General features: G+C 38.7%; 1 protein-coding gene across 5 annotated transcripts in view; it reads left to right on the top strand.

Annotated features, from left to right (window-relative positions):
* Positions 1 to 12230, top strand: part of MYO9A (myosin IXA) — a 247183-nt gene that overhangs the window by 919 nt on the left and 234034 nt on the right. The gene's annotated exons all lie outside the window — the stretch shown is intronic.

Raw genomic sequence — 12230 nt, 5'->3', positions numbered from 1 at the left:
CGTCTCCGTCTTGCTCTTTGGCTTCTGCAGGGCCGCCCCGCCCCAGCGGAGACGCCCCGTGAACGGGTCTGCCCGGGAGCCTCCCAAACACTCCATCTCGGCCCGGGTCCCGGTAGACCCCACCCATCGTATTTTCCATTGGTCGGACACTATCCCGGCCCTCTTGCCTCCGCGGCGATTCTGCTCAGACTCTCTTAGAACCTTTAATGGAGCTTCCAGACTCAGTTACATCTCCTATGAGCCGACCCGATTACAGTTCCCCTGAGACCCAGTCACGGCCGTCCGCAACCCATTGCGACCCCTTCCTCCAAGGCAGCCGTCGCTGCTGCTCCCACCCCCGCTCCCCAACAGACCCCCTCACAGCTGCTCACCGCCAAGCCGACTATGTCTTCCCTGACCCATCACGACTTTAAGATAGTGTATTTCTCGATGCTCTTTTCTCCCAGTTGATCTGAACTCAGCCCCTCTTCTTTAGACACGGTCACAGGCATCGGCCTCTCCCCTCCCACAGATTCCGGCAAACCTGTTATCTTTCTCCCCAGTTGTGATCCTTTCTTTAGTTGAAAGGGCTTTGCCAGGGAATCCGGAGGGGATGTTTGCTTAGCCTAGTGTATTCTCCCCAGTGGGGCTTAAGGGGACCAACTGAGACCTACGTTTGGAGGGTTTGAGCTGGCGACTGAGGGAGGGAGAGGGAAGCACAGGGCAGGAGGTGTTTGTTACAAGGTCACACAGGCTGCTCCTCGTCCGTCTCTTCAGTACAACGTGTGAGGTAGCCCAGATCTGACATTTTAGGGGCCTCTGTAAGGATTAAATCACGTTACCCTAATTGGTGTAACCATGTTTCTGTAGTATCATTTACTTCCCCTTGTAGCTTTTTACAGATCTTTTGCTCTGTTTTTGAAGGGGACTAGGGTACTTTTTTGATGATGTTTTTGGATTTGCTGGAAAAATAAGACTTGCAACTTTCCTTAATCTGTAAAGATTTTAATGTCAGTTTCATAATAAATTTTTGCTACTTGGTGCTGCTGTGGTGCTGTCTTCTTCTCCAAGGAGCGAGTCCAAAAATCATGCAATGTTCATTGATGTCATTATCAGCAGCCTTCTCAGCAGTAGTAAAATACTGAATAAGATATTGTTTGTTGAAGTTGAAGTCCTGAGCTGTCAAGAAAGAAATGTAATGTTGCATCAGATGATTAATGCATAATTTTAAGGTTGGCATTATTTAAGCAGTTCCCTTGAAGGGATGAAAATGAAGTAGAGAGCGGTCTTTGCAGTGAATAATTTTTATTTTTTGAGTGTATGTGTTGGGGGGGGTCGGAGAGGGAGAAAATCATATTAAAATTATTTATAGATAATAACTAGATGTGGTATAAAAGTCAAAAGGTTCAAAGGAGTATGTAGTAAAAAGTTTCTTTTCCGTTTGTCCTCTAGTCACGCAGTTTCCTTCTTTAGAGTCAATCACTATTTCCAGCTTGTTGTGTAGCCTTCCTTGATACTTCCAGCAGATATGAGCTTATACATTTATATTCTTAAAACACACACCATACAAATAGTTGCATACTATACACTGTGTTTTTTGGGCACGTAATAATATTTGGTCCTACAAAAAAAAAACATGCTGTTGCTGTCAAGTTGATTCCGACTCATAGCAACAGAAGCAGACTGCCTCATCTTCCGTGGAGCGGCTAGCAGGTTTGAACTGCCGATGTTTCCGTTAACAGCTGAATGCTTAACCACCGTGCCACCAGGGCTCCTTTAGATCATTTAATGATTAAATGATCTCCTAGAGATCATCTAATAACAGTGCATGTAGAAGTGCCTTATTTAATGGCTGGGTAGTATTCCATTTTGGTGGACTTGAGGTTATTTTTAGTCTTTTGCGTCTACAAATAATACTTCATGCTTTTCTTTTAAATGTGTCAGCAGTTAATGGTATATGTATGTTTAAATAATTTTTGGGATTTGAAAAAAATTTCCCAATGATTCTTTTTGTGTTGTGTCTCCATAAAAAAAGAATATAACTAAAGTAAATTTCTTATTGAGCCTCTGAGCTTCCATGGTGTGACAGCTTTGACAATGGTTATATTTATAGGGTAAGTTTTTGAAGGATATAAAGCAGGGAACTGAAATGATCAGATTTTCATTTTTAAAAAGGTTGCTTAGGCTGCATTGAGGATGGTGGATTGACGGGTGAATAAAGCTAAAGGCAGGACTACCAGAAGGGTAGGCAAATGATGATGGTGGGTCTAGACTTGGGTAATGGGAGTTGACAGGGCTCTGATTCGATTGTATTTGGTGTTAGGGAGAAGATGCTTAGAGGATAAGACCCAGATTTTTAGCTTGTTCATTTCACTGAGGTGGGGAACCACATGAGTGTGGAGTGGGATTTTTATTCTGTCAAGGAAGAGGGATAGAGGGGTTTAGTTTGTGACATGTTGAGTTTGGGTGACTGGTTCTTTCTGATTTAGATGGCCTAGTCAGTAGGATTAGTGGCTGAAGCTCAGTATCAGGTTTGGATTGATGAAAACCTGGGTTCTGGATTTTGAAGGGAAAAGGGTATAGACATGAAGAGAAAAGGATGTGGGAGAGAAACCCGACATTTAAAGTAAAGGTAGAGTTGATTGTGTCTAAGCCGGTAAATTATTTGATAAATTCTGTGAAAAATCGTGTTATATTTAAGCATCAATAATGACATTCACTGCCTAATATATGACTTTTTTAAAAAACAGTTTTCTTCTTTAGTTAACATTAGTGGTATATAGTTCATGAAGAGGTGGAGTGCACTTAGATTTTTTAAAAAGTAAAACCTCAGTAGAAATTAGTAATATAAAAGCTATCTTTCCTAATCATTTGGGTTTTACTTTCTATAGAAGTTTGTTTAGTCTTAATGTTTACAAAGAAGTGCAGAAGGTTTGAAAATGCAATTTTCCAGGGATATTAAGTTTTTTAGTATGCACGATTTTTAGTTATATTAACTTAGTTTGAAATAAATGTTGTTAGTTGCCATTGAGTTGATTCTGACTTAGTGGTGACCCCGAGTGTGCAGAGTAAAACCCCTTGACAGGGTTTTCAAGGCTGTGACCTTTCGGAAGCAGATCGTCAGGCCGAGGTGTCTCTGGGTGGGTTTGAACCATTAACCTTTTGGTTAGTAGTCCAGCGCTTAACCATTTGCACCACCCAGGGACTCCTGAAATAAGCAGTAGTATCTCAGAATTATCTAGTGGTTATAAAACCTTGATTTCTAAGGAACTTCGTACAGACATTTTAATTAATCCTCAGAATCTTTCTTTTAAGGTAGACAACTACGTTTTGAAAAGAAAACAAAGGCAAGGAAGGTTAAAGAATTTTCCCTAAAAAAACCCATTGCCATCGAGTCAATTCCGACTCACAGCGACCGTATAGGACAGAATAGAACTGCCACATAGAGTTTCCAGTTAGCATCTGGTGGATTCGAACTGCTAACCTTTTAACTTCGCCACCAGTGTTTCCAGAGAATTTTGCCAGTTGTCATCAAATCAGTTGTATAGTTGATTGAATCTCCATTTAAATCTCATTTTTTTCAGTGAACCCCACCTGTTCCTTCCCTATTGATTTGAATTTTCCTCAGCCTCTTGCTGCTTCTGTTGTATGCTGTTGAGTTGGTTCCGACTCATAGCGACCCTATAGGACAGAGTAGAGCTGCCCCGTAGGGTTTCCTAGGCTGTAAATATTTACAGGAGCAGATTGCCAGGTCTTTTCTCCTGCAGAGTGGCTGGTGGGTTCCAACCACCAACCTTTCAATTAGCAGCCAAGAGCTTTGACCATTGCGCCACCTGGGCTCCTCTTGCTCCTTCTACCTCACATTAACACGATTTTTCCTATCCTTATCTTCATTTCTTCCATCTCAGTGGCAGAGACATCTGCCTTTCTCTTTGTCACTGACGATGTTCAATCAGTTATTTATTCTCTTTTTTGGCTTTATATTGAATTCCCCCCTCACCTTTTTTGGAGTTTGCTCCTCAGCATGAAAATGTGTTCAGAGCTCTTCCATGTTTTAGAAAATCGTTTTTTGATCCTGTTTGCCTGTGGTGTCCTGATTCTCTCTGTTTCTTCATTGCTAAGCTTTGAGAAGATATTAACTTCAAGTTCCATATATTCCTTTTCCTGTAACCTGACTTCTCTCCTCATTATTCCACCAAACCTGCATTCTCAACAAAATTGCTGATGCTAAATTCAGGGGACATGTTCTAGTCCTTATTTAACTTGACTACTGGCTATGTCCTCTTTGGAACTCTGCTCCCTTGGAGGAGTACAGTAGCTCTCTACTGGTTTTTCTTTCTGTCTTTTTCTTTCTCTGACCCTTACACTTCGGCGTTTCTTCAGGGTTTATTATTAGTTTACATTTCTTCATATTTGGTACTTGTTATGGATTGGATTGTGTCCCCCCAAAACATGTGCTGTAAATCCTATGCTCTATGCCTGTGGTTGAGGAGCCCTGGTGGTGTAGTGGTTAAAGCACTTGACTGCTAACCAGAAGGTCAGCAGTTTAAACCCACCAGCTGCTCCATGGAAGAAAGATGTGGCAGTCTGTTTCTGTAAAGATTACAGCCTTGGAAACCTTATGGGGCAGTTCTGCTCTGTCCTATAGGGTCACTATGAGTCAGAATAGAATGGATGGCAATGGGTTTGGTTCAGTTCAATGCCTGTGATTATAATGCCATTTGGAAATAGATTGTCCTCGTTATGTTAATGAGATGGGATTAATATAGGGTGTATCTTGAGTCATTCTCTTTTGAGATATAAAAGAGATTAAACAAGCAAGCAGAAGAGAGATGGGTGAAGAGAGGTACCAAGACACATGGAGGTCTCCAAGGAACCAGGAAGCAGAAGCTCAAAGAGACAAGGGCCTTCCTCTAGAGCCAACACAGAGAGAAAGCCTTCCCCTAGAGCTGGCAGCCTGAATTTGGACTTCGAGTCTCCTAAACTCTGAGAAAATAAATTTGTTTGTTAAAGCCACCTGCTTGCAGTATTTCTGTTATGGAAGCACTAGATAACTAAGACAGTAATCGGGTGATCTTATTTACACTTTTGTGGTTTAATTTGCTGTTCTGGTTATCTATGGCTGCATAATAAATTACTCCAAAATGTAGCACATGAACAACCATTTATTTTGGTCACGATTTTGTGGTTCAGGAATTTGGGAAGGGCTCAGCTGGAAAGTTCTTATTTGAAGTCTCTTATGCAGCTGCAGTGGCAGAGTTACAACAAAGGCTTCTTCACTTAAATGTCTGGTGCCTGGGCTGGAAGACTCAGACAGTGGGGAACTAGTTTCTGGAGGCATCACTTTTTCTTTCTCTCTATTTGGTCTCTCCAGCATGATGGCTTTATGGTAGCCAGACTTCTTACATGCCAGCAAAGGGCTCCAAAGGTTAGTGTTTTAAGGGAGAGCACCAGGCAGAACTTGTTTATGATCTAGCCTTAGAAAGACACTTCTTGCCCCCATATTATCAGTTAGAAGTGAGTAAATAAGGCCAGCTTATATTGAAGAGAGGGGAATTAGACTCTGTTAATGGGAAGAGAGTCAAAGAATTTGCAGACAGACGTGTTTTAAAGCCACAACATAGACTAAATGTATTGATTCCTAAGTCTAGAGTTGCTGTTTATGGTTCTCACCCCTGCTGTAGATCTATGTAAATCATTGGCTAATGGATATCTCCTTTTGGATTCACATTTCACAGGCAGCTCAATCCAAACATGTAGAAAAGAAAACTCTTCTCTGTCTCTCTTTTCTCCAAAAAGGGGAGGGGTACAGAAACTGTAACAGATTTTTTTCTTCCTGAGTTCCTGTCTCGATGAATGGCACTATCTTCTCACGAAGGCTTCAGGAACCAGGGAATCATCCGTGACTCCACTCTGTACCTTACTACCCACATCCAGTTGGTCACTACATCCGTTACATTTTCCCTCATGATACTTCAAATCCATTCTTTATTGTTGTTTCTTCCTTATTTTAACCTGACATGTCTGTTGGGCTTCTATAATACCTTCTCAGTGGTCTTCTTGTCTTCTCTCTTCTGTCTCGTTTTGCCACACCCCTCGGTTCATTCTCTGCCCTGCTGCCAGAATCAGTGTTCTAAAGTGCTCGTTTAGTTAGGCTCTTTCAGTGGCAAGGAAGAGGCTCAAATTACCTTTAGTAGTGGAGTGCTTATTGAAAGGAAACATGCACAGGGGAACCCAGGAATAACTAAACAACTCCTTCTCAAGAAGAAGAGGAACCTAATACAACTGGAAGCAAGAGAAGATGGACTGCACTAAAGTGCTTCCTGTTCACTTGTTTTAGCTACTCTCTATTTCTTTCTAGTTTATTCTTTTTCTCTGAATTTTTTTTCTCTGTCTCATAGCTTCAATTTATTCTTAGTTTCCCTATAACTACTTAAAACTACTGTGTCACCCCCATGCCAACATCTTGCCTCCTGGCTGCTGTCTTCTTAACTTAAGCTCCTGTTGCTAACTTCTTTCTCCCTAGGATTTTCTGATTCAAATTCCAAGAAAAAAAGTCTCTTTGGCTCAGCTTTTTTCCTCATGGGCTGCTACCAAACTTGTGTATTTGTGTTGTGTGACTGTTTCTGGCCATTTAGTGTTGGCTATGTGTGTATATGTATATATGGGTGTCGCGCATAGTCATAATAGTGAAAAACATGGGACAGTGTGCAGGCTGATCTCCTACAAGATGGGTTTGTGAGCATGGCAGGCACCATAATTGACATGTGTAATTTAAATGAAAGCCCTTTAGTGCTTTCTCATGCTTTCAGGATAGAATGTAAAGTCTGTAGTATGGCATGTATATGCGATCCTTTATGATCTGACCCTTCTCCAGTTTTTTCCTTTGCTGTCTTCATTAAATTCTTTGATCCACTCCTTCTGAACTTAGGCTTCCTCTCATGTAAGGATCTTCATCTCTTGTCTTTGCTCTGGCAGTTCCTTTTCCCTGTCTTCTATTTCCCTCTTTCTTTGCTTTGCTACCTCCTATCTGACTTTCAGGACTCCAGTTCAGATGTATCTTTTCCAGGAAGCTTTCCTTCACCCCTTCCAGGTTAAGTTAGGTACCGCTTCTCTATGCTGCTATAGCACACAGTGCTTAACTTCTTTCATACCTCTATAATGAAATTGACTGATTACTTGTCTGTTTTCTCCATTAGACTGTAACTTCTTTGGTGATAGGGATGATACTAGTGCTCTCTAGTAAGACAGGTTTTTAGAATGAAGATATTTTTAATGTAAGATTTTTATTAAATTACAAAATATACAAAAAAGTACACATCATAAATAAACAACTCGATGAATTTTTACCAGGCAAACACACAAGTATAACCAGTACTCAACATCAAGAAAGAGAATATTACTAGAACTCCACAAGCCATCTCATGCCCTCTTGTAGTTACTAATCCAGTTCAAAGAGGATTTAATTTTAAATGGGAAAACTCTTTATTTATTTTCTCTATATATTTTGTGTGTACCTTTAGACATAGAATGGCCATAGGTATTGGAACTTTGACCCTATACAAAGATCATACATAATCTATATTATGGTATAGAAACATAATTTTAGCATACTTTTATGGAATAGACAAATTCAAAATCATATGTTTTCTGATACTTATAACTTAGTTGTGGGGTTGTTTGTGTTTAGGCATTTTTTTCTTATAAGTAATATCACCATTTTAGATCAATAGAAAAGAATATGATAGATCAAATATTTTTGCTGAAAATACCATATTAACTTTGAATGGTGAACATACTTGGAATAGGTGTATACTAAACATATAAAGCACTTTCCGAATGGTATTTGGCCTCTAGGTTTTAAATGTGAATTATGTTGCTAGCATATTTGGCAATGGGGTCATCCAGCGGGTAACTAGAGTGTAATTTTACATGTACAGTGAGAAAAGAACTAGCTGTCCTATGTCGTAGACAGCTGCTTTGCTAAGAATTGGTTTTTTTTTATAACTGGAAATAATTTTAGAGTGTGCTTTTTCTCAGAGTTTTCATTTTTTATTTTTTTATTGTACTTCAGGTGAAGGCTTACAGAACAAATAGTTTCTCATGAAACAGTAGTACACATATTGTTTTATGACATTGGTTAACAACCCCACGACATGTCAACCCTCTCCCTCCTCCTTTTTTTTTTTTTGGTGAAAATATACATAGCCAAAGATACACCATTTCAGAAATTTCTACATGCACAGTTCAGTGACATTGACTACGCTCTTCCAATTGTGCTGTTATTCTCACTTAAGATGAAGGCTTACGGAACAAAATAGTTTCTCATTTAACAATTACTACACATGTTGCCCTATGACAATGGTTAATCTCACAACACATCAACAATATCCTTACTCAACCTTGGGTTCCCTATTACCAGCTTCCTTGTCCCCTTCTGCCTTCTGGCCCTTTTCACTGGACTACTGTACCTCGTTAGTCTCATTTGGTTTCACGGGGCTGTCCACTCCCAGACTGAACAGTGAACCTCGGAGATAACTTCACCACTGAGCTAAAAGGGTGTCTGGGGGCCATACTCTCGGGGTTTCTCCAGTCTCCTTTAGGCCAGTAAATCTGGTCTTTTTTTTTGTGTGTGTGTGTTAGAATTATGTTCTACATCCTCCTCCAGCTCTGTCCAGAACCCTCTGTGATCCTGGTCAGAGCAGTCAGTGGTGGTAGCCGGGAGAGTTTTCATTTTTTAAAAAATATTACGGTATTTCTTTTAAACCTACTTTTCCTTAGATGGACTTTTCTGCCTGTTAATCTTAAATCCGTTAAGTCCAATTAAGTGGAAAGAATATGAACTTTCAAACCAAAAGATCAGGATTCCAGTTCCATCCTCATCACTTATGAGCCGTGGTTTATGGGCAAGTCAACACTTCTGAGCTTTAGAATGTTCATCTTTCAAATGGGGATAATATTTACCCCAGAAGATTATCATTAGGGTTAAGCAATTTATGTAAAGCACCAAGCACATAGTAGGCACTCAACAAATCTTCCTTTTATTCTTTGAATGTGTATTTTTTGTTATGTTTACATATGAGATCAAGAATTTTAAAGAATTTCATTGTATGCCTTTTAGAATAAATGGCTAATCAGTTTGTTGCTAATTGGAGTAAATCTTAGAAGGATAAGCTACCAGCTCTCCTTTAAATGTGATAATATTTTTCAGTTAAAAATTTTTTTGTAGACCTGCTTTTTTTGATGGCTTAGTATGTCATATTAATGAATGTTAAAATGTGTTTTGATTCAGTGTGAGATATCCTAACAAAATGTGTTGTGTTTGCCAATGACAAACATTTCTTCAATCATTGATAGATTGCAGTACTATTGCTGTTTGTAGTGTGTAAGTATTTGTTTGAAATCTGTTTACTTTTATTGATCAGATGATAGTGGACTGAGTAATGTCTGCAGTTTTTTTTTTTTTTTTTTTAACATAAGGGAGAAGGTTATTCAGGTGACTATGTGGACTGTGTTTGTAAGTGATTTTTGGATCAGATTTCTTCCTTACTTACAGATCCACCGTCTTTTAGTCCTCCTCCTACCTTTTTGTTGAACTTAAAAAATGTAGAAAAGTTGAAAGAATACAACAAAGAACACTAATATACCTACTATATAAATTCAGAAGTTACACCATATTTGCTTTATTGTTCTCTGTAAGTGTGTGTATACTTTTGCTGAACTTTGTGGAAGTAAGTTTACTTAAAAATACTTCAGCATATACAGTAAAACCTGTGAAATTCAGAACCTGTGTAAGGCGGAAACCTGTTAGAGAAGGAAAACTAAAATATTTTCCCCTGAAACAAGCGATAGAAAAGTAGTAGACTGCATCGTCAGAGGTGGAAAACTTGCACGACCTGGAAAAACAAGGCAGTCCTGTTGAGTTCTCGCTCTCACAAGTTTCACTGTATCTCCTAAGAAAGTAGGTATTCTCCATATCACCTCAGTACCATTACCAACACCTAACAAAATGAACGGTTCCCTAGTGGTATTTAATATTCAATCTATATTTGAATTTCCTCAATTATCCTCTAAAATGATTCTTTCAAAACAAGATTCTTGCATTGCATTTAGTTATCTTTTCAGTCTCTTAATCTAGAACAATCTCTACTCCTCTCCCCATGACATTGAACTTTTGAAGAGACCAGATTGTTTATTTTGTAGAATTCCCTGGTTTCTAGAGTTAACTGATTTTTGTGTGTGTGTTATTGTTTAACTTGTTCCTCTGTTCCCTGAACACCCTGTAAACTGGAAATGATGTTTTAAGGGTTTGATTAAATTCATGTTAAATTTTTGTTGGCAAAAATACTTCATAAGTGATGCTGTACTTCATGTTGTATGTTATGGGAGAAACATAATGTCAGGTGTCCCACTGTTGGTGATCTAAGTTTGATGAAGTGGTATTTGCTGTATCGCTCCATTGTAAGGGTACGTATTTTCCTTCTATAATCATCATCTACAATGATATTATCTTATCATGTTAGCTTCCTTTGTTGATCATTAGGTAAATCACTTATTGAGGGTTGCAAAATGGTAATTTTTCTAATTCTATAATTCCTTTACATTTATTAGCTATCATTCTTTATGTTGAACCGCCAAACTTTCCTGGAATAAATCCCATTTGGTCATGATGTATATGCTGTTGGATTTGATTTGCTAGTGTTTTGTTGAGGATTTTTGCATCTGTATTCAGAAGGAATATTGGTCTATGATTTTCTTTTCTTATGTTATCTTTGTCTGGCTTTAGTACCAAGATAATGCTGGCCTTCTAAAATGTGTTAGGAAGAGTTTTCCTCCTCTTGTATTTTTTGGAAGAATTTGAGTAGGATTGGTGTTAATTCTTTTTCATTGACGTGTCTTTTCATTTCTCTTGGATAAATTCATAGGGATGGAATCGGTGGGTCATAGATAGATGTGTTTATTAGAAACTTCCAATCAGTTTTCTAAAGTGGTTGTATCGTTTTACACTCCTGTCAGTAAAGTTGCTCCACGTATTTGCTCACACTGGGTATTGCCAGTGGTTTAAAGTTTGGCTATCCTAGTAGATGTATAGTGGTATATCATTGTGGCTTTAAGGTGTTAAGCACCTTTTTATATGTGTATTGGCCATCCTGCTATTTTATTTTGGGAAGTGCAGTTGAAAACTTTTGCCATTAAATTTTTTTTTCTAGATTGTTGATTCGTAGGAGTTTCTTGTATATTTTATAAATCAGTCCTTTGTGATATGTATATATTTTTTTTTCAGTTTGTAGCATACCTTCTCACCTTCTTAATGGTGTCTTTTAATGGACAGAAGTTCTTAATTTTAATCAAGTCTTATTTATTAATTTTTTTCTTTTGTGTTGTTGTTGTTAGGTGCCATCGAGCTGGTTCCTAGTCATAGCGACCTTATGTACAACAGAACAAAACACTGTCTGGTCCTGTGCCATCCTCACAGTCATTGCTTTGTTTGAGGTCATTGTTGCAGCCCCTGTGTCAGTCCTTCTCATTGAGAGTCTTCCTCTTTTTTGCTGACCCTGTACTTTACTAAGCATGATATCCTTTTCTAGGGATTGGTCCCTCCTGATAACATGTCCAAAGTAAGCGAGATGAAGTCTTGCCATCCCCACTTCTAAAGAGCACTCTGCCTGTACTTCTTCCAAGACAGATTTGTTCGTTCTTCTGGCAGTTTGTGTTATATTCAGTATTCTTTGCCAACACCATAACTGAAAGGCATCAGTTCTTGTTAGGTCTTCCTTATTCATTGTCCAGCTTTCGCATGCATATGAAGTGATTGTAAATACCATGGCTTGGGTCAGGCATACCTTAGTCCTCAAGGTGACATCCTTGCTTTTTAACACCTTAAAGAGGTCTTTTGCAGCAGATTTGCCCAGTGCAGTGCGTCGTTTGATTTCTTGACTACTACTTCCATGGGTGTTGATTGTGGATCCAAGTAAACGGAAATTCTTGACAGCTTCAATATTTTCCCCATTTGTCATGCTGTTGCTTATTTCTTTTATAGTACTGCCTTTTTTATACTGAGAAATCTTTACCTATCCCAAGGTTACAAACATATTTTATGTTTTCTTCTAGAAGACTTTTTTGTGTTAAGTATCTTCATGATTCACTTAGAATTGTATTTTCTATATGATATAAAGTGGAGGTCAAAATTCATTTTTTTTTAAAAGACGAGACTTACTGGCCTGACAGAGACTGGAGAAACCTTGAGAGTA

Source organism: Trichechus manatus, unplaced genomic scaffold (assembly GCF_000243295.1).
Source record: "Trichechus manatus latirostris isolate Lorelei unplaced genomic scaffold, TriManLat1.0 scaffold00030, whole genome shotgun sequence".
Taxonomy (NCBI): domain Eukaryota; kingdom Metazoa; phylum Chordata; class Mammalia; order Sirenia; family Trichechidae; genus Trichechus; species Trichechus manatus.
Note: the sequence above shows the minus strand (reverse complement) of the source record. Positions and strands in the feature narration are given on the sequence as shown.